The sequence below is a fragment of the Octodon degus genome, unplaced genomic scaffold (genome assembly GCF_000260255.1).
Source record: "Octodon degus isolate 3935 unplaced genomic scaffold, OctDeg1.0 scaffold00099, whole genome shotgun sequence".
NCBI lineage: Eukaryota > Metazoa > Chordata > Mammalia > Rodentia > Octodontidae > Octodon > Octodon degus.
This window is the reverse complement of record NW_004524675.1, coordinates 8,726,327-8,749,567: the sequence shown is the minus strand read 5'-3', so window position 1 is coordinate 8,749,567 and position 23,241 is coordinate 8,726,327. Positions and strand designations below refer to the sequence as shown.

Below are 23,241 nucleotides of genomic sequence, written 5' to 3'. Positions count from 1 at the left end.
ATTTTATACTGAAGATGCTGAGACACAAAACTCCAGTGACTTGGCCAACTATGCACAGCTATTTAGGTGTCATGGACTCGCCCTGCCTGGTCTTCTCTGAGCTACTCGCTCCAAAACCATAGCCTGCTTCCTAATTGACACATACAGCCCACACAGTATGAACACAGGATGTACACCTGTGAAGAAAAGAGACTCAATAGAGCAGAAAAACTCTTTGAATAGTTGTCTTCAGGTCACCAAACCTAGGAAGGAGTCTGGCTACAACAGATGTGTGTTTTAGTTTTGTTTTCCACACCACGCTGTTACCTCTTTCCATTCTTTGTGGCTCTTCAGGAAATTGAAGCCCAGAGAACAGAGGTCTCATTTGCAAGTAAAAGCTGGGCTACTTGCTTGATTTTTTCCTCTCCAAAGCAGAGCTCAGCAAAGCAAGCCCCAACCATGCATTGTTGAAGGAGACACACCGTGTATCTGTGTGTGTACACAGGCCTGCGAATGGGTGAATGCTTGGACAATTTTCATAACACCATGTCCGAATGGGATGACTGTCCCATATGTGATGCTGTGCGCTTCTTTCCATATATGCTTAGTCAGTTTAGACCTGACTGTCTGAAGGATATGCTTGGAACAGAAGTGGCATTCCTTCAGAGTCCACTTTCTTGGACACCGTTTAAGCATTGTTAGGCTTCACTGTTCCTCCCACTTCTTTTTTCACTCTCTTGGTCAGGTCTCTTCTAGTCTGTCTGGGTAATTGTTCTCCACCACTCCCAACTGTCCAATGGAAGCTCTGTGTTCAGGTCCTGATTGGAGCAGAGCGCCAAAGGTCCTAAAGGAAACACGTTCTGCCCTTCCCTTCCAACAGACCTCTTGCTTTTGAGAAAATCGTTCCTCTTCGGTTTGCCAAGCTGGAAATTTCTCTCCCTCTCTCTTTTTATCAAAGTGCTCACCATGTCTTTCCTGTTGTCTCACATCTGCCCTTTCCTCTCATACCCTTGCCCTTAACTTCAGCTCATCTGCCACCCGCTCTTCAGCCATGCGCTCCGAGTCTTTCTCTCCACTACTCACCAATTCATCTTTTAGAGGGGATCATTCACCTTTACTGGCTGTCTTCAGAGAAGGGGCCACTAGCTTAGAAAGAAATTCCAAGTGGGAACTGGACATATACCTGTGTTGTAGGGTGGTGCCTACCAGATTTTCTTTTCCAGAAGAGCTCAGAGGTGCATGTCCAAGCGCTGACAGGTTTGTTCACAGATAGTATCCCTGCCACCCATGCACATGCAGTGTGAGGAAGGAGGCAGGTACACTGCAGATTCTGAGGGGCCACTTTGGGACTTCCTGGTTGGATGAATTTCAAAACATATGACCTTTCCACACTTTCATCTTCCCATCTAAAAATGCAGATATTAATAGTGCCCACTTGACAGGGTTGTTATATGTCAGTGTGTGCAATGCAGCTCTCTCTCTCTCTCTCTCTCTCTCTCTCTCTCTCTCTCTCTCTCAGTAAATGATAGCAGGTTCCATTTTTGTCCTTAGAATTGCCTGGCTGCTTCCTCCCTCCTCAGCTCGCACTTCTCCCTAGCAGTACCTGACCTGAGTACGAGATGCTGGACAATCTCCCAAATGTGCTAACCTTGAGGGGTCTTTAAGGTGAGCAGCCTTTTCTTCTCAACCCCTAGCTGGGTGTCAGGCAAATGCTTCACCGGCTGGCTGACATATGTGGCCTGCTGCAGACTAATTTCTCCTGACACGTTGCCTTGAATGCACAGTCACAGAGCATGTGCTGAAGTGCTAAACACCCCAAACCGTGCACTTTCCAAGCTGTGAAAGCTTTTTGGTGGGTCCAGGTTTTTTTTTCCCCTCGACCTGAGGCATCATAATGGAGCAGCACATGGACACTTCATTGAGGCAATCTGTCATCCTGAAAACGCTCAGCGGCAGCAGCAGCAGTACCTGTGTGTCCCTCTCAGTGAGGCAGACACCCCCAAACAGCTGCTCTTCTGTTGAAGTCGGTGCTGCATTAATGAGCTTGCAGACAAAGAAATGACTGTGTGGCTCTGGGTCTGCGCAGGGCCTGGGAGGAAAGCACAGAGGGAGACTTCTACTCAGAAATAAGGTTACTTCAAATACGAAAAGGAAATCAGTTTGAGGCCCCCAGGAATTAACAGGTTTTTGGTGACTTAGAGCTTGGAAAGACTGGCTTGTCCCCCTGCCCTCTTTTACTGTAATGTGGCCAACCAGCACTATCTGGCACCCTCCCGTGTAGAGAGTGTTTTCACACTCTGAAGCTCCTTCGTGCCTCACCATATCCCCACAGATGCTTGGCTTCACAGAGGCAGAAATGTGAATCTTTGAAAGGGTCAGCAAGGTAATGAGCTCACGTGGCTAAAAACAAGGCAGGGGTGACACCTCAGCTGAGGTCGGTAAGACTCTGAGTGCCCAGCTTGCTGAAGAATTACCTCCACTCATGCTGGGGCCCTCCTCCCACACAGCTGCCATGGCAGCCCATGTAAAGGAAGCTTCTGGTAGGAGGAGTTTGCATGGGACTGAGTGTCTCCATTGGGATTTAATGTCGTTTGCCTGTGAGGGAGTCAAGGGAGAGGGAAGGGCTCACGAAATTTCTCAGAATCTTAGCACTGTGCCATAACGACATCATTTCTCTGCTCTTCCCATGATCGTCATCTAAAAATTGCATACAGCACCCTAGGCTGACCACACAGCAGGACAGTGGGCAACTAACAAAGAGTACAGAATGTACATATACAAATCAAATCCCAAGCTACAGTGCCTTCACTGCTTCCATTACTACTACTGACAATAAAAAAAGTACAGATAAGGTCCGGCAAGATAGCTCAGTGGACTAAGCGCCTGCTTAGGCAAGCTCAGGGACCAGGGTTTGATCCTGGGTACTGCATGCTGTGCTGGCCACGCCCCTGAGTACACTGAGCCAGCTACTGAGTCCGGGTGTGGTGGCGCATGCCTGTAATCCCAGCGTTGAGGAGGCTGAAAATAGGAGGCTCACTACTAGTTTGATCTGTGTAGTGAGACCCTGTACCAAATACATGAAAATAAATAAATAAAACAGATAAAGCATCAATGACAAAAATACTACTATCACTAAGTAACATTTCTTTAGCTTTGAGTGTGTGGTGACATTTGCTGTTTATCCATACTATCTTAGATTCTCATTGAATGGAGTGATTGTCTCTCTACACGTGAGAGCTCTGAGGTCAAGAGAGACCAAACAACTAAGAGGCCACAGAGCTTATAGATGGAGACTGAGGCAGGACGCTCAGGTCTCTTGAGTCCAAGCCTACAGTATTTCTATTAGTGCATGTCTGCCTCCTCTGGGGGAGAAGGGCCATCTGCAAGTTCGTGGGTGGTGTGCACATCCGTAGATCTTTTGTCCAATGCTGAAAAGGACTAACACTTGCAGGGCTGGTCCTCCTGGTCAGCCAGTGGTAACCATGCTCTCCTGGCTCAAAGAAAATGGGTCTTAATCACCTGTTTTTCACCTTCCATGATTGGCCAAGAAATAAAGAGCAAAAGGATGGGTTCTAAAATTGCCAGACTTGAGGTGTAAGTTTAATGGAACTCTCTGACAGTTGTGCTAAAATATCTGTGTCTGTGCACACACACCCACATCCGTGTCACCCGGGTGGTAGACACGAGCGAAGAACGAAGGGCTGATTACATGTCCTTTTCTGCCTCCTGACAGCTATGAAACTACAAGTGGGTAGATTATAGCTGAAGACAAAAATAGACATTATACTGTCGCTTTCTCTTCCTAGCGTTTTAGTCACTCCAGCTTGAAAGCATATTGTAACATTTTATTGTAGTCTGGGCTCTTGTGGCTTCTCTTGTTTGCAATTCCTTTATGGAAAACTAGAAACATTCCTTCTCTGTGGAGAAATGAACTTAAGTGAGTGAAAGGCAGCCGTGTGTGTGCGTGTGCATGTGCGTGTGCGTGTGAGTGTGTGCTGCAGGTTTGCCCATGTCCCTTCCGGGGCAAGAATGCCTGAGAAAGCAAAGGAGGTAGAGAATGTACACTGTGCACGTGTGTGCCCACGTGTGTGCGCCTGGGTCCCGGGGCCTCCGAGGGAGGAGAGGCGGCGGAGTGTGAATCTGAATAGAGCGGAAATTGGAAACTGACACAGCTGTTTTTGTTTTGCTGAAGCCATTTTTAGAACTTCAGGATGCACTAAGCTTCCAAACCAAGCAAAGCAATCCACTCCGCTTGGGGATTAAACCTGAGCCAGAGATGGGCAGCGATTTGAAGCACTGAACCTATCACTAAAGCCCTGCTGAAGATGCCTCCAGCCAACTTCACAGGTCACTTGGCAGAAAACATCTTAGAGCACCTTCCTCGGCACTTGGACTGAGTTCTGCGTTTTGTCAGTTTGACCCTAAGCTTCCTCATTTTCCAGTCATCTCTGTTTCTCCCGAAATTTTGTTTTGGAGTCACTTCCTACTCAGCAAAGTACAATGTTCAGTGTTTTTCCACTTAGGGTCCCTGCACTGCCTGCCCAGATAGTGTGGGTGTACACATTCCTGCACCCACTACAGATGGAATGGACTTGAATCTGTCAGGAATCTGAATTTTAGCAGGCTTCGAAGAATGCTTTACGAAGTGCAAAACCACTGTGCCGGTGTGGTACCATGCCCGGGCGACTCAGCTTCTTACCTTCTCCACTAGTTCTGCAAGGGGAAAAAAGTTAGAGCTACTATCAAGCTCTGAAACCCTGGTCAACTCACGATTTCTTTAGGTTCTGTTTTTAAATCTGTAAAATGGGAACACTCACAGTTCCTAGTGTATTGGTAGAAGTGAGAATTGAATGAGAAAAACATGTGTATTAACAAAGGCGAGTAATAGTCAACTGGGAATGGGGCATTTTGACCACAAGGGGAAAACTGACTAGGTTTGGAGACATCTTGGGTTGCTGTGTTGAAATGGAGGTGGGGATGGTGTTGGGAACTAGAATAGAGGCCAGGGACAGGGCTAAGCTTTCTCCATCACGCAGAGCAGCCCATCCACAAGGAGTTACCCAGATGTCGGTCGCTGAGCACTGAGGTGCCCTGGTGAGAGCCCAGCACATCAGACTAGGGTTGCAGTTCTGAGGCCACTCAACCTCGCAGTGTGATCTTTACTATACTGTTCAGCCATTGGGAGCTGAATTTTCTCCACCTGTATGATGCAGATAAAAATTCCTGATGTACAAGGTGAGGGCTATGTACAATCTGTCTGGCAAATTTTCAATAGGGTCCTCCCTCTTAGTTCCTCCTTTTGGCTTAACAGGGGACAGTCTCTACATGCATAAGAATACAAGGAGCCTCACCCTTAATTAGTCAAGTGAGATACTTCATGAGCTGGCACTGGGCAGGGCACAGATGGGCCATCATCTGAGCGTGCATGCATGGCCAGGCCCTGTTACTGAGGTGAGGAATCAGAGTGCTCCCTGTCAAGCCGCAGCTCCAGGACAGCCCCATGGACAGCCACAAGCTGACATGCTTGCCTTGAATACGCTATTAAGCCCATGAAGCTATTTTAAAATAATAGAGAACAAGTTTATTGGGAAAGGAAAGAACAAAGCCTAAAATTAAACCTACAGGGTTAGTTTTCTTATCTAAAGGGAAACATACGCTGTAATATTTAGGCTACTGGGTTTCAGATGGTTAAAATTTGCCATCAACTGGCTAATTAGCCACACAAATAGAAGAGAGGAGAAGCATTATGGTTAGTATCTAGATGTTCCCCCAAAGTCTTATGTGGTCATAGCTTGGGCTTTTCGAAGGTGGACGGATCTTGAGTATGTGATGCTGGGATTGATTCATGGTGCGATGTTAGGATTAAGGGTGCCCCACACTGAGTGTGAGGGTTGCCTTCCTGAGGGTGGTTAGCCTGGATAAAACAAAAGAGACAGCAAGGGGGCTGCTGTGGTCACTTTTGCTGCTTGTTGCTTGCTTGTTGCTCTTGCTATCTTCTGCCTACCATGAACGGTTTCTCCCCTGCGATGCGCCTCTGCCATGCCACCCTGCCTTGGAACCATAAGATCATGGACCAAAATGTCTACAAATTGAGCTAAGCAAATAATCTTTTCTTCCTTTCACTTTGGGTGTCAGGTATTTTGTCTCAGCAATGAGAAAAGTAACTAAGACAAGGGGTACACATAAATCGATGCAATAATTTAGATTTTTGTGCATGCATGAGAAGGCAAAGAGTGTAAAGGATATGCAAAGCCTTGGGGTAGGTCTCAAACACACGGGCATTCTGGGTGCCTCCATCCCACAATAGCCTCAGGTCATGTTCACCTCCAGTCAGTGGGTAGGACAAACTTGGAATTTTACTACTACAGGAAAATGTTAATATGTCATAATCATAAATATAAACACAGGAAAGTTGCCATACCCTTAAATTAACTTGTAGGACAAAAGAGATGCACAGAGAGCCTTGCACCTGCTCTCCGATTTCTAGGCCCTACAGCTACTCCAGTCATCTTTCTCCTCCTACTTCTTGCACCATCATTTCCAACAGATTCGTGCTCCGTGTCATGCACAATTTTCCCCCACTCAATATGCTGATAGCACAGAATGACTAAGTCCATGATTCAAGACCTCAAAGTTGGAACCCCAAAGATAAAGAAGACCTCACCCCTTAGAAAATGAAGGTCAGCTGTGCCCCAAGAACAGCTGCGAATCAGAAATTAGGTCTCTTACTCTGTTTTGTGCACTCAGTGGCACCCTCCTCCTGGGAAGGGTTGGGAAGGCAGCAGGTGAATGGCTCTGCTATAGGATTTTTGCTCTGGATAGACATGGAAACAAGCAAACAACACACAACTGCTGCCACAGCATGGAGCCTGAGATGAAGTCAGCAGGCAGGTGCGGCCTTGCTCTTGCTTGGCGTTATCACACACAGCTGCATCAGCTCTTACTTTTCATTCTGGTCAAAAACACTGTAAACTCATCCTTCTCATCAGGAAGTCTCCCGTTAAGGAATGAAACTCTAAGGCACCCCATTAGAGAGCCCAGGCCAGCAAAGCTCGGACACCCCAGGTAGCTCTATGGCAGGGGTGCTGAGCCATGCAAATGGAAGGCTGTCTTTGTCCTCCTCAGGAGAAAGGATCATACACACCATGCCCAACCCTAGTGTGGGGCCCAGAATCCTGGGAATAAAGAACTGTGTTCAGGGGTCCTCAATACTGTCACATCGGCCTGTAAAGAACATGCCCTATCTTGGGACAAAAATGCACCATAGTGTACCCCTTACACAGCCCTCTAGCTACACAGGTAGCATCTTCATTTTGCAGTGGAACAAAATGGGTCTCAGAGAATAGGCAAGGGCCTCCCTCCCCAAGGAGGAACCCTCAGCTATAAAATTCACTTTGGTTAAGAAGACTCTGATCTTGTTTTTCTTCACTTAAAACCCTCCAACAGCTTCCCCATTGCCTGAGGCAGTGCTTTGCAACCCTGGCTGTGCCCTGGAATTACCTGGGGAAATTTCAAAAATGCCAATGTCCTGGCCCCAACCCAGACCAATTAAGCCAGAGTGTATGGGGGTGGATCTCAGGCTTGGTGTTAATGCTTTCTGAGAGCTGCTGAGCAATACTCCAGTGCCTTCAAGATTAAGAATCACTGCCCTAAGGGATTCGTGTCATGCTCCTTAACATCTCCTGCCAGATCCTCTGCTCATCTCTATAGCCTCAACTCTGCACCTTCTCCCACTTTACACTCCACACTTCACCCTCCAGGGACAGCCTGAGCATCTCACTGCTCAAGTACTTTACCCTCTACCCAAAGTGCTCTTCCTCCTCTTTATCACCTGACCATTTTCTTCTTTGAGAATGAGTTTGGCACAACTCCTCCAGGAATCCTTTCTTGACCCCATATCACAGGGCACCACGTGAGCATGCTTCTTCTGCTCCAATATTTTAAAACTGATTCATATTTGCATCTTCCTTCACTAGAATGAATGCCTTGATCAGATCAGGTCCTACACAGTTCATTCTCAGTAGACAGCACCGAGGTACTGAGAAAGTTTCTTGAACCAGGATTGAAAGCAAAAAGGCTCCAACACACTCATCCTCACACACTAACCGTCACTGAGCACTACTTACAGTAGCCCAAAGTAGACACCAACCTGGCCCCATCAGTGTGTGAATGCACCGACATCATGTGGCGTAGGCATACATCAGAATACTCAGCCTTTGAAAAAGGAGGAACTTAACTCACACTACTAAATGGCTAAGCCTTGAAAATGTTACACTACATTTAAAAGCTTGAGATATAGGGATACGTATTATATGATTCTACTTAGGTGAGAGTAAATTCACAGAGACAGCTAGTAGGCATGACCTGCCTGGGAAATGGTACAGGTGATCAAGGAACAGGGCGTGGGAGAGGTGGCAGAGGGTGGGGAATCGCAGTTCAGTGGGTCCAGAGTTTGTCTGAGATGATGAAAAAGTTCTAGGAAGAGTGCTGATGGTTGTGCAGCACCGTGAAAGTGCTGGCTTGCACACTTGCTTTAAGTAGTACCATTTTTACTGTATATATTTTAGACACATAAAATTTGTTGATGGCTTGCAGAATGAATATATAAAAGCACTTAGAAGAGCAGAACCACCACATATGTGGCGCTTAGACCTGTGTGATGTGGCACTGACTTTCCTATCCAATCTCATCCCCGGTCCTTTCCTCAAAACATTCCATGCTGGTCATGCTGGCCACTTGACTTTCCTGCAAAAGCACTGGACTTATTCCGTGTAATTGGTTCCCCGTGTGAAGTGAGCTTCTCCTACATCACGTGATGGCTCCTTCCTCTCTAATCACACATCAAGCCTCAGAAGATTCTGAACACATCTCCATGGCAAATTGCTCTCTGTGTTGGCTAAGGCAATGCTAGTGGCTGCAGCAGAGGAGCCCCACCATCTTGGTGACTTTCATGTCCTCCGTTCTAGCATACGCCCTACTCTGCTGGACAGCCTGCTAAAATCCTGTTAGGCTCTGCTTTCCTATGGTTCTGATCAGCACATCTACATGTCCATGTCCCCAGGTACTGTCATGTGAACGTCAGTGTCTCTTCCAAAATTCAGGTTAAAACTAAATTCCCAACACAGTAGCATTAAGAAGTGAGACTTTTAGAGGGCAATAAGGTATCCTCCCTCATGAATGGGATGACAGTTTCCAAAGGTCTGCAGATAGGCAGCGAGGCCCTTTTCACTATCTACTCTCTTTTCCACATGGTAGCACAGTGTTTAGGAATCATTTTTAGGAACAAAAAGTAGACCTCTTTGAATTCTGAATCTAGTTTCACCTTCTACAGTACTTTCAGCCTCCAGAATGGTAATACATCTAATATTCATAAATCATGAGTCTCAGATTATTTATTGCAGATAATTTATTGACTGGACCAAGATCCCAAGCAATGCTGATGTTGTAGACCCAGGGACCCCACTTTGAGAACCACTGGCTAGACACAATTAAAATGTATTTCTGGAGGTTCAATCCCTGGGTCTGCCATGATAGCCCTACCCCCGAGGTGCGCTGAGAGGGCAATTGAGACTGGGCATGGTGGCATCCACCTGTAATCCCAGTTTTTGGGAGGCTGTAAACAGGTGGGTCACTATGAGTCTGATCTAGTAGTGAGACCCTGAACACCCTGTAGACCCTTCCCTTAAAAAAAACAATACAAAAAAACAACGTATTTCTCATAAACATGACCATAGATTAGAAACACTCTATGGGAACTTCCAGGCAGTGATTCAAGAACACTACAACTCCACCAGTTTTCACGCAGTGGAACTGTCTCCCTCCAAGTCAGATAAAATGCAAAAGAACATGAAGGTCCACTAAAGGAATCTTACAGGCTGTCTGCGGCCATAACACCCTGAATGTGCCAAATCTTGCAGACGCTAAGCTGGGTCAGGTCTGATTAGTGCTTGGATGGGAAGAATCTCACAGGCTATGGTTATAAGTGGTGTTCAGCACTCCTCACAGTTCACTGGCCAGGACTTGAGCAAATGACCACTGAGTTATACTACAAGAAACTGTACTAAGAAATAGTCTCTCTTTGTGTCCACCCGGAAGAAAAAGTGGGACCAGAGATCCTTATCTTTGAGCCTCTCATGCTACCATATTTATCTTCATAATAAGGCCTACTCCTACTTTGTATTAAATCATATATTTAAACCAGGTGTGGTGGTGCACACCTGTAATGCCAGTACTGGGAAGACTGAGACAGGAGGATCACTATGAGTCTCAGCTGCCATAGTGAGACCCTGTACCAAATAAATAAAGATGAAATTTAAAAACTCATATATTTGCTTACTATTAATCCCGTATCTTGATATTAATCATATATTTCATATTAACTCAGGCTGTGGTTAGAAGTGTACCTTTTGCTTACCTTTTCATTGGCTCTTGCCAGGAGAAAGTAAGTTACACAGGGGCAAGGACTCTATCACGTCCTCCACTGTATCTTCAGCCCTACTACGGTGCTCGAACATAGACGGCACTGGAAGTTATTCCATGGATTGCTAAGCTCATTATTTGGGGAGCACAGTATCCAGCATGATCTCCTCTGTAGGTGTTCCTAAAGCCATCTCAGCAGGCACCCACTTATGCCGACAGATAGAACCCGTTTTTCACAAGAACTAGCAAATATGTTTCGCCCTCTCCACTGTGCTCTGTCCTGGGCGGCAGTCAGGCTCTTAGTGTTCCAATCCTCCTTTTCAGTCTGGTCCTGTAGTCTTGGTAAGGGAGGAGGAGGCCCCACGGGGACTGCCGCCCAGAATGAAGACACATGAACTGGTTTAGCACAAGGTACATGCTAAACGCAATGATCATAATGAGACAGATCGCTGGGGTTTGGAATGGAGGAGTTTAGAAAGCCATCAGCAAAAAAATAAAAGCAGAAATATACTGAGAAACAGGAATACCATGCCTGTGAAGTGGTGAGTGTCAAGAGGGAGAAGCGACTGCCTTGGATCCTCACGGCTTTTCTATTTCAATTGCACTGAACTGGAGGATGTCCTCAAAATAAACCTTCTTTATGATAGGGTCTAAATGAGTCACTGTTCCCATTTGGTTATGAGCTGACTAAACCCAGCCAGCACCAATTGGCAAGAAGGCCAACAGTTCAGTTAGGGGGGCTCAATGAGGTTCTGTCGCCTTCATAGGGCACCTAAATAGCTCAACAAAGCGAACCACCCGCCTGGGGTGGCATCTGGGACTATATTCTCTAACCAAGATGCTGGTTCAGACCCTGTTATCTCCTAAGCAGGATACTGCAGCAGAGTTTCAATCCCTTTCTCATTTCTGCATCACACCACCAGATTCATCTTTCCTAAGGCACAACATTCACTCAGTTGCTCCTCTGCCCCAAATGCTCAATGCTTCCCTAGACTACAGAACTATCCATTCATTGTATCCTTGCAGTAGGAATCCTCCTAGGGGCTGCAAATACATTGTTTTACTTCCTTAGTATGACCCTGCAATTAGGACCACCATCTTTATCTTGCAGCTATAATGACTGGGTCATGAGTAAATTACAAATGTGGAGCTAGGAATCAACACAAGCCCAAGTGCTCATATATGCATCCTTTCATTCATTTAAACAGACACTGAGGGCCCAAATATGCCCAGAATTGTGTGAAGTATCAGGATTAGATTAATTTATGGAGAGGGAGCTTTAAGAGTAAGATAATACAGTGGAGAGCAATCGGGTTAGGCAGGGAATGTGAACATGAGGCAACTGGCTGGAGAAGCTTGTGGAAACCTATCCTCATGATTCAGGGAAGCCCTGCTTCCGGCAGTGTCACCAGAGTTGTTCTGAAGGTCAAACAGGCATGAAAACCCTGCTGTTCCACTGGGGACATTATGCTGTGGCCAAGGGGCTGCAGCACACCGTGTGTCTTACTTAGACTCTTCTACACAGACAGACCAGGAAGAGGCGTAGTGGAGCTGAGGGCAGCAGGGACAAAGAAAGAAATGAGCCTATGAATAGTAAAATGACACTTCCAAATTATATTTTGTATTTCAACAACCCTTACCCTTTGTATTTACAACAGCTCCAACATAATTTGAAATTAAAATTGCTTTCCTAGCCCAACAGTACCTCTTTCTGCCTCCACCCAGAGAGGCAGTTTCAACCCTGGCCTGGTGGCAGTGCTAATTATGTTCCCCTAACACATTCCTGATTGCACAGAATTAAGTGAGGCAGGTGTGGAGCTGACAGAATAAAACAAAATGTGTGATGTATATGACAGACTGATTAGTGGGGGGGTGGGGGACAGAGCAGCAAATGTTATATATGGAGATTATACAACAGATAAGATCCTCATAGTCTTACAGACAAATACAAACAAAAAAAAATTACCAGTTTTTCTAGTATAAGTGTAGTCTGAACACGTTGTCATACCCTTTTTTATTGTGGTTTTTGGATTTGGGGCTTTTCTTTTAGCATGGCCCCACCCCACAGGGCTGGCTGTGTTGTCCAGACTGGCCTTCAACTGTGGTTCGTTCCACATCAGCCTTCCAAGTGCCTGGCACTGCATTCGTGTACCACCAGGCCAGCTCACAGGCTTATGATTAATCTTCTATTTAAGATGCCACTAAATTAGTAGAGAAAATGATTTTGCTACAATATTCCATTTTGTATGTACAATTTGCAGGTCGATTCCCAATCATCATTTCAAAATCAAAGTTACACAAGAAGGTATAAACATTTTTTTATTTGTAAGAGCTCTTTCAAATGGGGATGAAGATGGAAAATAAATTGTGAAGAAGAGGCAGAATTAGAAAACTGGGGAAAGTAAGCCGATTTTTTTAAAAAATTAAAAAATAGATGAGATGAATTTCCTAAGTGATTAAAGAGTTGTGAAACTAGAAAATACCCATGATGCCTGGAAAGCCTCATTTCATAGTTCTGGTGAGGCCCCCATTAAAAGTAAGAATTACAGCTACAGTCATGTGCACGGACAATGTGGGAGCCAAAGGAATAGGAATGGTTGCATTTCTTAAAAAAAGTTATTACAGTAAAAGCCAGTGCCATGAATCCCTCCCAAAAGAGCTCCTCACTTCAACAACATCCGTTGTTCCTTCCACGTTCTGAAGTTGCGCTCAAAGTCCTCTTTTGTGCCTTTAGCTGTCCTTTTGTGGCTGCCTTGCCGTCCTGAACTAATTCCAAACACTTCGGACTGTTCCTGTGAAGTGAAAACATCGCAGTGCGCCCTCACCACCTTGTCACTGGGCCTGGCACCAAGCAGCTTCTGGCTCTTCGACCACTCAAAGGGACCATGAGAGGTAGAGGCTGTGAACTGATTCAGGACACTGAGGCAACCGGGACAGCACAACAAATGAGGACCCCCAGCACTGCTAGAAGGCATCAAGAACAATGGATGAGTGGGTTTAAAGAGAGGAAGAGTACACTGAAGGGAGTTAATGGGAATGCTTCTTTTACTGTAACAGAGTTTTAAAATTTAAGTACTGGGGCTTAGGAGATAATTCGGTGGTCTACACACCTGCTTGGCAAGCTCAAGGGCCCAGGTTCAATCCCTGGTACTACACGCTATGCCCACTGAAATTGGGCATGGTGCTGCACGCTTGTAATCCCAGTGCCGGGGAGGCCGAGACAGGAGGATCACTATGACTTTGAGCTGCATAGCGAGACCTTGTAGCAAATAAATAAAGATTTTAAAAAGTGTAAATACGTATATAATTTTTTAAATCATACTACATATACTGCAGCAGTGTGTTCACCAAATCCCATCGCCTTTTCTCCTAGGCACACCTCCTTACACTCACTCCCCAGCATCCAGCAATGTGTGGACTTAGACTGAGCTCTGGCCAATGAATGGATGTCTTAGGGCCTGGACCATGGACGACTGCAGCAAGCACAACTGCCCCAACAGCTCTGACTTGCATTCAACTAGAATGGAAGGCAACAAATGCATTAAGCCAGAGCTTGAGATACCAATTTTCACAGCAGCAGACCAAGCTCAAGCAATGTATACTAATAAAACAGGTCCTCCAAACTAGATTACAATGTTGTGGTACAGGAGTGAACTAACTACAGATGCCCGAAATGGAGTCACTAGACACTAATAATTGAGAAATTGCATAGTCAGATATTGTAAAGGCATTTAAGAAACTTCACAGAGTCAAGTAGTGTTATGGTTTGTGGCTAGCTGTCCCCGGAAAGCCTCACTAAGTCATGGGGTGGACTTCTAGAGTTTGTGATTAATTCATCCACTGGGATTATGTATATGAGTACTGCTGGGAATATCGATGTACCATACCTAGCCTGGGACAGACAGCCTGAATGCACATAAGAGAGGCAGACTTGCTCTTTGGTGCCATTTTTGCTGCTACTCCTCCCATTTGCTATTGCTGTCTTGCTGTTTTCTGCTGCCATGAAAGGCTGCCCTCTGCCATGTGCCACTCTGCCTTGGAGCCAGCTGAGTATGGACTGAAATCTCTACAAACTGTGAGCTAAATAAACCTTTCCTTCCTTAATTTTGGGTGTTGGGTATTTTGTCCCAGCAATGAGAGAAGAGTAACTGAGACAAGTATATTTAAGAAAAATCAAGTTACAAAGCATGGGCAGAAGGAAAGGTGCCCACCCGGCACCTAAGATTACTCTTCAAGACTCATGAGCACCTGAGAGAGAAGGTCAAGGCCCTTTCTATGGTGCCTTACACATGCTACAGCACCACCAGAATAAAGTCAGAAGTCCCATGAGCTCACAACTATGCTCCATTCCTACCACCTCTTTCACTTCATCTTCATCTGTGATGCTACCTCTCCTTGGGGCCTCTTATGCTGTGTGTATATCCTGAATCAACTCCACCCCTGTGCCTCTGTGTGAAACTCTTCCTTCCTGAGGCGTGCCCTTGCCCCACATCATGGCCTCTCTGCACTTACTCAGCCTTCTACATCGAGCTTAGCCAATACTTCATTTACTCATGGCTTTTGATGTAACCTGTTTTTCCTAGAAGACATGATAATTAACCTGGGTTTCCAGAACCCTTTATATCCATGTATTTCATAGCATGTTCCATGAAAATCATACTTGTCTTCATTCTTGTCATTGGCCCAACTCACAGATCCTTAATGGTATCAACCATAATTGACTATGATCACTCTTCTCCTTTGGCTCGTTATGTATCACAGACAAAAAGTATGAAACAAGATACATGCTTTTATCGAAAGCAAGCCTCTTAGTCTGCTATGGTGACACACCCCCATAATCCCAGCAACTAGAAAGGCTGATACAGGAGGGGCACAGATTCCAAGTCAGTGCCACCCAGTTTTGAAAGAAAAAAAAAAAAGAGAGAATAGAATGCAAATAATACAAGTACAAAGTGAAAACATCATTTTCCAGAAAACCCCTAAAGTATACCATCAAAAGAAGCCCACTGCAACTCTTGAATAAGATAAACTTTAGTGTCAGTCAGTCTTAAAACACAATTGCACTTCTCTGTAAGTGCAGGTGTCAAAAGAAAGCAAGCAAGAGCAATAAAAGCCTTACAGAATATATATAAATAAGTGTAAATGGCAATCTAAAGAAAGTACATGCAGATCACAGGACCCAACTTTACACATCAAAAAATTCATTTATTCCCTTAAACAAAACAGTGCTTTATTCCACTGTTAAAATGCACACACCAGAAATATCCTATCTGTCCAACAATAGGGAGATAGTTAATTACTTCACACCATCCAAAGGAAGGCCTTATCGTGGCATGGAGAACGTTCACTTAAAATTTGGTAGAAAACAAGAAAGATACTCTATCTAAAGTATGATTTCAATAATATATATTTTAAAGAATATCTACTTCAAAATATAAAAGGGAAGGCATTAAAATACAGTAATTCTAGTGTTGTTACAATAGAGCGGATGCTCAGATTTTCTTCTGCGTTCTTTTTAATATTTTCCAGGTTTTATACAAGGAACAATACATATGTTTGAATCAGAACATAATGTAAGAATGCATTCAGGTCAGACTGCTTGGGCTGGCGTCCTTTCCCACCACTTCATGTCAACTTCAGGAGGCATTACATTCTCTCTTGGTTCAGGTTTCTTATCTGTAAATGGAGATGATAGTTATTTAAAAATAAATAGCCATGAATTAGCTCATTAGAAACACTTAGAATAGTCTAGCAAACCTTGATAAATGTCATCCAATGTTTTTGCATGTGGAAGAGCCCAGGTGTGTACTGGAGTTTGAGCAGCCAGGTAGGATGAGGAGGGCATAGGCTCACGTAACAGGCACTGCTGAAACTGTTTTCTAAGGACTACCCAGGGATTCAGACCAGGTGAGTAAATGGTTCCCTGTCACCCAGGCTTGGTATCTCCTTGGTTAAGCACAGCTTCCAGGAGGGAAGGAAGGAAGGAGGGAGCAGTTTTCAACTTTATTCTCCACTGCCTTTGTCTACTTTTGCCCTCCCTTTCCTTTGTATTTTGTCTTCACTGCCAATTTTGGGCTTAATTGGTAGAATGCAAAGAAGCTGAAGTAAAACAAAGCTCAGCAGAATATAAAAAGCACAAAAAAGTGAAGGCATGAATGGCAGTCTCAATTCTAATTATAATCACAGGGACAGGTTCTTATGGCACCACAACATACATGACCTCCTAGTGAAGTGGACTAATGTTTTGTTTACTGCTCCAGTTTTCTCATGGCAGGGATAATTTACCTGTGTGATGATTACACTCTGCCTCCAGGGTCTCAGAAACTCTTGCCTACCATTGTATCTTGAATCTGGGAAATCTATCTGCATTCAGACTAAGTCCTGATGAAAACCTGGGAGGCAAGGCAATCTTACTTTCCCTGTAAGAGTGTTGCAGACTTGGATTCAATCTATTAAAGTCAATAGGTAGATTTGTGCAGGTAGTCTAATTAGAGATATTCAGATAGCAGGCACAGGTTCCATTTGCATTCTGGGTTAAAAGAAAAAAATCAATGTCCACATACAGGAAGAAAACTGAACTTATTTTGCAGACACAAACTACAGCAATGCCATATGCAGAAATCCAATAGAGGGGTTATGGGTCAATGAAGAAATACCACCTCATGGAGAAGAATGATGAGAAGGGATAGGCAGCCTTCTTAGCTTCACATTACAAGCTCAAATGCAACCCAGCCTTGTGAGGGTGATGTTCATAACCCACTGACAGTCCATGGGAAAAGGGCTGGCTTGGAGGCTACATTTTCACTTGAAATTGCTATCCTTTTAGCTGAGAGAGTGAAAAACAATAGGATCCTCTAAATGAACTCACCTACTCAGCTCCTGGAGGTGGGTTCCAGCTGGCACAGTTGTGTCAAATTGCGCATTGCATGAAGTTCATTTCCAGGGGTCTTGACCCAGGCTCGCTAGCTGCAAGGCCTGGGAAGGTGAGGCTTCCAGGACCACAGTCAGCAACGCTTGCTTCACCTTGTGACTTTCTGACAGGGAATCAGAAAGAGGCAATGGAAATATAAAGGCACATCCAAAGTCAAAACCACCTTTCTCTATGCATCCAGGCTGCAAGTCCTTCTGAGAAATAAAGTCAAACTAGTGATTAAAAAATAGATGTAGACATGAAGAATTCTCTAATAAATGTTAGGCTTTGTTTAAACAGAAAACTAGTATTTATTAAACCCCAACCATGCGACAGGCATGCTGGTGAATGCTTTCCTAGACTTCATTTATTCTGCAAATATTTAATGCACAGATGCTAAGCCCAAAAGCAAAAACAAAAATACAATTAAAAATTGGGATATATGGATGACAGAACATATTTCTTGGTGCAAGATACTCTTAGAGGAACATTTAATACTTAAGCCTAAAGCAATTTTTACTTCTATCTCATTCCCAAAAGAATCTGAGTCTAATGAGAGTGAACTGATATCAACATTATCATCGTCATCATCCCCATTTGAAACAGACTTTAAAAACTAAGGGAAACTCCCCACGATCACACAGGTAGAAACTAGCAAAATCTATAGTTTTGCTATAGATTTAGGCTTCTCAGGTCAGTGCTTTCTTGACTTTGTAACACACCATCCCTTGTAGTTAAAGAATTCTTTCTCCCTGGCACAGGCTTACCCAACAGAATACCTAACACTGCTGTGAAAATTCAAGGAAAAGAGAAAGCCTTTTTATTCACAATCTGAAGCACCCAAAGTAGTTAGTGTGGGTTGTAGCTGTGCTATGTCCTCTTGGCCTGAGACTTAGTTTTTATGATGGATTAAAAATAATTAGCAGCATGCACATGACACAAAGCAGAACCAGAACTAAGGACTGTGCTTTGGTTCTGGGCAAAGTCCCAGGCAGGGAAGCAGCACGGCAGGCTGGAGAGGGCACCCCACCGACTGCAAGCCAACCAAGCCCGCATCCTGAACCAATCCCTGGGTCATCGCTCAGCTCTGGACAGGCGAGCCTCAGGGTCCCCATCTGTTGAAGGGTGAAGGGAAGTCCCACGTTGCAGGGTTGTTGTCAGAATGCACACGAAGCACTGAGAGGTGACCCAGGGCATGGGAAGAACTCAAGTGGACACTGTTACTTTTGTTACTGGCCCTCCTGAGCCTCTGGAAATTGACCTGGGGTGGGAATGCAGTTTTGCAGCATGTTCCACAGAATTGTCTGCCCGAACCTCCTGAGAACAGCACACTGTTCTCCTCTTGAGGCAACACACACCCTCTTGCAAACTGAGTACTCACTCACTATATATTTCTAGGGCCATCTCTAAAAGCTAAAAGGAAAAAAAAAAATCTCAAAAGTCACTGAGAAGTTGTTCTTTATAGAGTGGCAATTCCCTGACCTAAATCAGTCTTTGCCTTTGAATCAGTTTATGTTACCGGTTATTTAGCAGATTGATTGCTGCTATGGCAACTGCACATCCCTTTGCACAGACACAGGCATTAGTCCTTGATAGGATCCTGGCTTAGTCTCTCTGGCTGCATTCAGTACATGCCAAGAATTAGATAATATTGGGCAAATTAATTGCTTTCTGCACTATGGGCACTGGAGCCGCGTTGTGGTACAAAGAGCAAATGAAGCGTAGTGTGCAAAGTGAGGGCTGTGCTTATCGCCTGGCAGCCTGGAAGGAGAGAAGCAGTGCCGTGGCCCCAGCTGCGCTCCGCTCACACTGCTCACCTTTGGTTTTCACGGTTCTGGCAAATATCAATTCCGGATGTGCCCAGAGCCTGCAAATATCCCTTGTCAGTGACTCAGAATCTTTCAGGAAGCATTTCCACTGGGGTAGGAAAGTCTGTTTTCATTGTATCCAAAAGGGCTGAGCACAGACCCTCACACTTCTCAGCTGCATGATGTGTGGCAGCTCCTTGGATCTCTAAAGCCTCAGTTTCCCCATCTACAACACAATTGCTACGAAGATGGTATGGAACCGCGACACGGGCACGTAGGTGAAATGTGGTAACTAGTAAGCCCATTTTTTATCTTTGTTTCTTTCATTCCTTTAATTCCTTTTTATTTGAAAGTTGAATACATCTTATATTTTTGAAATATTTGACATAAGCTTGATATAAAATTCAATCTTCTAGCAACTTAAAAGTATACAATTTGGTGCATGATTCTTTTAATTATCTCTCCCCACACACACACTTAACAAGGATGATTATGAGGCTCATTAATTAGGATCTAGTTGTACACTGTCTTCTAAACATCTCCCATTTACTTGAACCTCTATGAACTCCACGTTTGTCAAATATTCTGCATACTACAAGCCAGTGTTTGGGACTGGCTTCAGCCTGGGAAGACCCGCTGGATCCTACAAAAGAGGCTTGCTTTATCCTTTCACTTCCTGCTTGATCAAACTTCTTTAAAATGACACTCGTTTGCCATGAAAAAGATAGAACATTAGTGCATGAGTAGAAAAGTGGCACCAATCCCTGAGCGCCCCTTGCTTCCACATCTTGCAAGTCACTGAGCACTGTGATCTTTGCTGAGGAAGCCACGTCATTAGCAGCCCTGCTATTTCTGCATCCGGAGATGCCTACGGCACTTACAGAAATCTCCTAAGCCATATGTTGTTTTATGTTTTAACAACTCTGTATGCATATATGATTTGCATAAATACAAAAATAAATAGCTATCTTGTGTTTCTGTGAAGACGATAAACTTCAAAGAAAAAGGTAGAACTCTTCTCATCTATCATCCTAATGGCACAGTGCTTGGTCTACAGTGAAGAGTCAGCAATGCTGGAAGCCCAGGCTGACTTACTGGGATTTAATAGCTAATAATTTATGATGCAAACAGCCTTACTTAATGTACTTTCTAAAATGAGGAGAAAGAATGGCATCATCAGACATTAGACCGGAAGCACTACCACACTGTAAACCAATATTGATTCCATTAGCTTACTTTACAGATTCCAGGATTCAAGGTCGGTTTCCCATTATTAAACAGTTTCTACAAAGTAGTGCTTTGGCCACAATATAGCCAGAGGCAAACAGTGACCTGGCAGAAAAACATGGCTTTAAAATCAGTGACTTGGGCTCTGGAGTTTACCTTTTTTAACTCTCAGGTTCATCTTATTTATGTATTCATTAAAAAAAAATATTTGCAGTGCTGGGGATTAAACACAGGGGCTCGCTCACGCATGCCAGTTAAGCAGTCTGTTAAGCTATACCTCCAATACTTCACCTTATTTAAAAGTTGTATTTCATGACTTGCATGTTTGCAGTGTGATGCCTAAGAGTACACAATGTGCAGTTAGGAGTGTTTGTTGGACCCCCAACCTCCCCACTAAGAGCAGAGGGAACCTGAACAAGTGACTTGACTTCTCTACGTCCCAGTTTCCTCACCTAAGTAAGGGAGGTAACACTGGCCTGCCTCATGGGTTGGATTATCTGTGTAAAGTGCTGCTTAACATAGTACCTGACATGAGAAGAGCTCAATAGAGCCCATGGTAGCTGCTTAGTTGTAGTAAATGTTATGATGGGTATAAGGAGCCTGTCTCTTAGCAGCTTCAGAAAGACAATGGAAATGTATGTGGTCATGAAAATTCTAGACTGCTGCCAACTTCTTTGGAATCAGAAAGCTGGAGAGGCACTGAGTATGAGCTGAATTGTCTTGTAATCCTGTCCTTGTGTTGAAATCACTTCAGTGCTGGTGTAGCAATGACGAGGGAGCAAGGCAGGGCTGATTACAGGGGCTCCTTCATCCTGAATGGGCAGCTGCAGCATCAGAACTGGCCTTGCTGGGCTCCATAGCCCGGGAGCATATGTGGCCACCGCCTGCAACCGTCCGTAAGGAGAACAAACACAAAAGAAAAAAAGGGAGGCAGTGCTAGAGAAAAAAAATTAAAAAGCAACTAACAGGTTGGCCAACCACCATGGAGAACAATAGGGCAGCTGCCTTTGAACACAGCAGCTGCATCTGAGGCCAGTAAGGGAGCTCCTACAAGAGCGAAGGCAATAAATAAAATAATGATGTTTACAGACACCTAACTAGATCAGATTGCTGGTCATGCTTTGTCTATTTTGTTTCTTCAAAGATACACCCACACACATTTGGCAGTGTTATCCTGGACAACAAGATGTCTCATCAAAGTGGCAAGACCTCAGGCGCTATCTTCCTCACACACAACAAGCCGTCTGCCATCTTCGCACCAAACACTCCCTGAGGACGAAAGTGGCCCTTCAGTTTCCTGAGTTGTTTAAGCTGAATAATCAGTTAAATAAAACAGAAATGTGGCCAGTGGCATGAAATATTTACAGCTGCAAATCAAAAAAAACAAAAACAAAAACAAAAAACCTTAGTTGACCTGATAGGCAGGGGAATGACATGGGTACAGAGACCTGTAGAGAAGCACTTTGCCCCAAACTGGCTGTCTCTTCTGGGATCCCTTTGTGGATCTGTTGGCCAAGCTAAAGACTTAGGAATCATCGATGACTGTGTCCTTCCTTCCCACCTGTACCCAATCATTAGGAATCCTGAACTGATTCTATCCGTTTGGTGACTGATGTATTTCCTGAATCGTGCTCCTCTTGGAAGCTAGACACTCCTCTACAGATCAATCCCTGTTTGCTGGTCTCTGCCACTGTCCCACTGTACTTCGGCCATACGGTGGCTACCTCGTTCCCATTCCCACACATCTGACTCTGAAGGCCCTTCAAGCACAAGCCCCTGCCTACATTACGGCTTGGAATGTTCCCATGAGCCTTTGGCTCAGATCCCATTTGCTGCCTAGGACCTGGCCCTGGGATGACTGAGGAAGATGACTATTGCCCTGTGGGCCAGACAGAGCTCTGGCAGTGGGCTGGTGAGCTTGCTCAGCAAAGGCACTTTCCAGGCTTTGCCTATTGCTTTTTCTAAGGACTGTTAGTACCAGGTGGAACAGTTTGTTCCCAGCCACAAAGGTTTTTAAAGACATCTATGTGTTAGATTCACAAAACAAAACATATATGCTATATAATTCCCAGCCTTCAAACTAAAACCTGGGCTCCTCCCTTTTATGTGTTAAGCCCTGTTACAGACAGAGCTGACACTCTACTGTGTTAGTTGCTACATTGTGTCAACTTGGCTGAATCAGCTCCTGGAGTTCCAGGCATGGGGCCCAGACCTGCCCAGCTTCCAGCTTCTGTGGAGAAGTCCCAGTTTTCAGAGGAGCTTGATCTTTGCAGCCGCGCCACTTTGGAGGACCTACGATCTTCGCCATGGAACGCTGGTCTTGACAGTCAGTGTAGAAGGGAGAGAGAGGCTTGACTGATGCTGCAGCTGCTGCCCCTCCTCTGTTCTTCATTGTTTTCTGCCGCATGAACTGCTGTCATCTGCCTTGGAGCCAGTGGAATATGGACTGAACCCTCCAGTAACTGTGAGCTAAATAAGCCTTTCCTTCCTTCATTTTGAGTGATGGGTATTTGTTCCAGCAACGAGTAAAAAGTAACTAAGACATCTACCAATATGCTAATATGCACTAGTATATTGCTTTTCTATACTTGGTTCTTTCGGATTTATTAGCCGTATGTATAGTTAATAAATATTTTGAACAGTACCTCAGTTATATCACAGTTTTGTAGGGTGTACATTGTTACCACTATTTTAGAGATCCAGAAACAAAGCTCACAGAGGTCATGCAGCCTGCCCAAGGTGCACCAAGCCAGAGCGGGAAGTCGCACCCCCGAGCCAACCCCAGCACTTTTCTCTCCTCACAGGACCTCTTTATTGTGTTTTCTCTTTTACCTTCAAGGATCTAGACCCATGCCTGGCATCTTGTCGGCCTTCATTAAGTGTTTATTTAATGAATTA

General features: G+C 44.6%; 1 long non-coding RNA gene across 1 annotated transcript; it reads right to left on the bottom strand.

Annotated features, from left to right (window-relative positions):
• Positions 1-15,895: 15,895 nt before the first annotated feature.
• On the bottom strand, positions 15,896-18,676 carry LOC111818671. Its single transcript, XR_002822598.1, has 3 exons — positions 18,533-18,676; positions 17,267-17,432; positions 15,896-16,074 (listed from the first exon to the last, which is right to left on the bottom strand). It is a non-coding gene; the product is annotated as an uncharacterized LOC111818671 (long non-coding RNA).
• Positions 18,677-23,241: the final 4,565 nt, after the last annotated feature.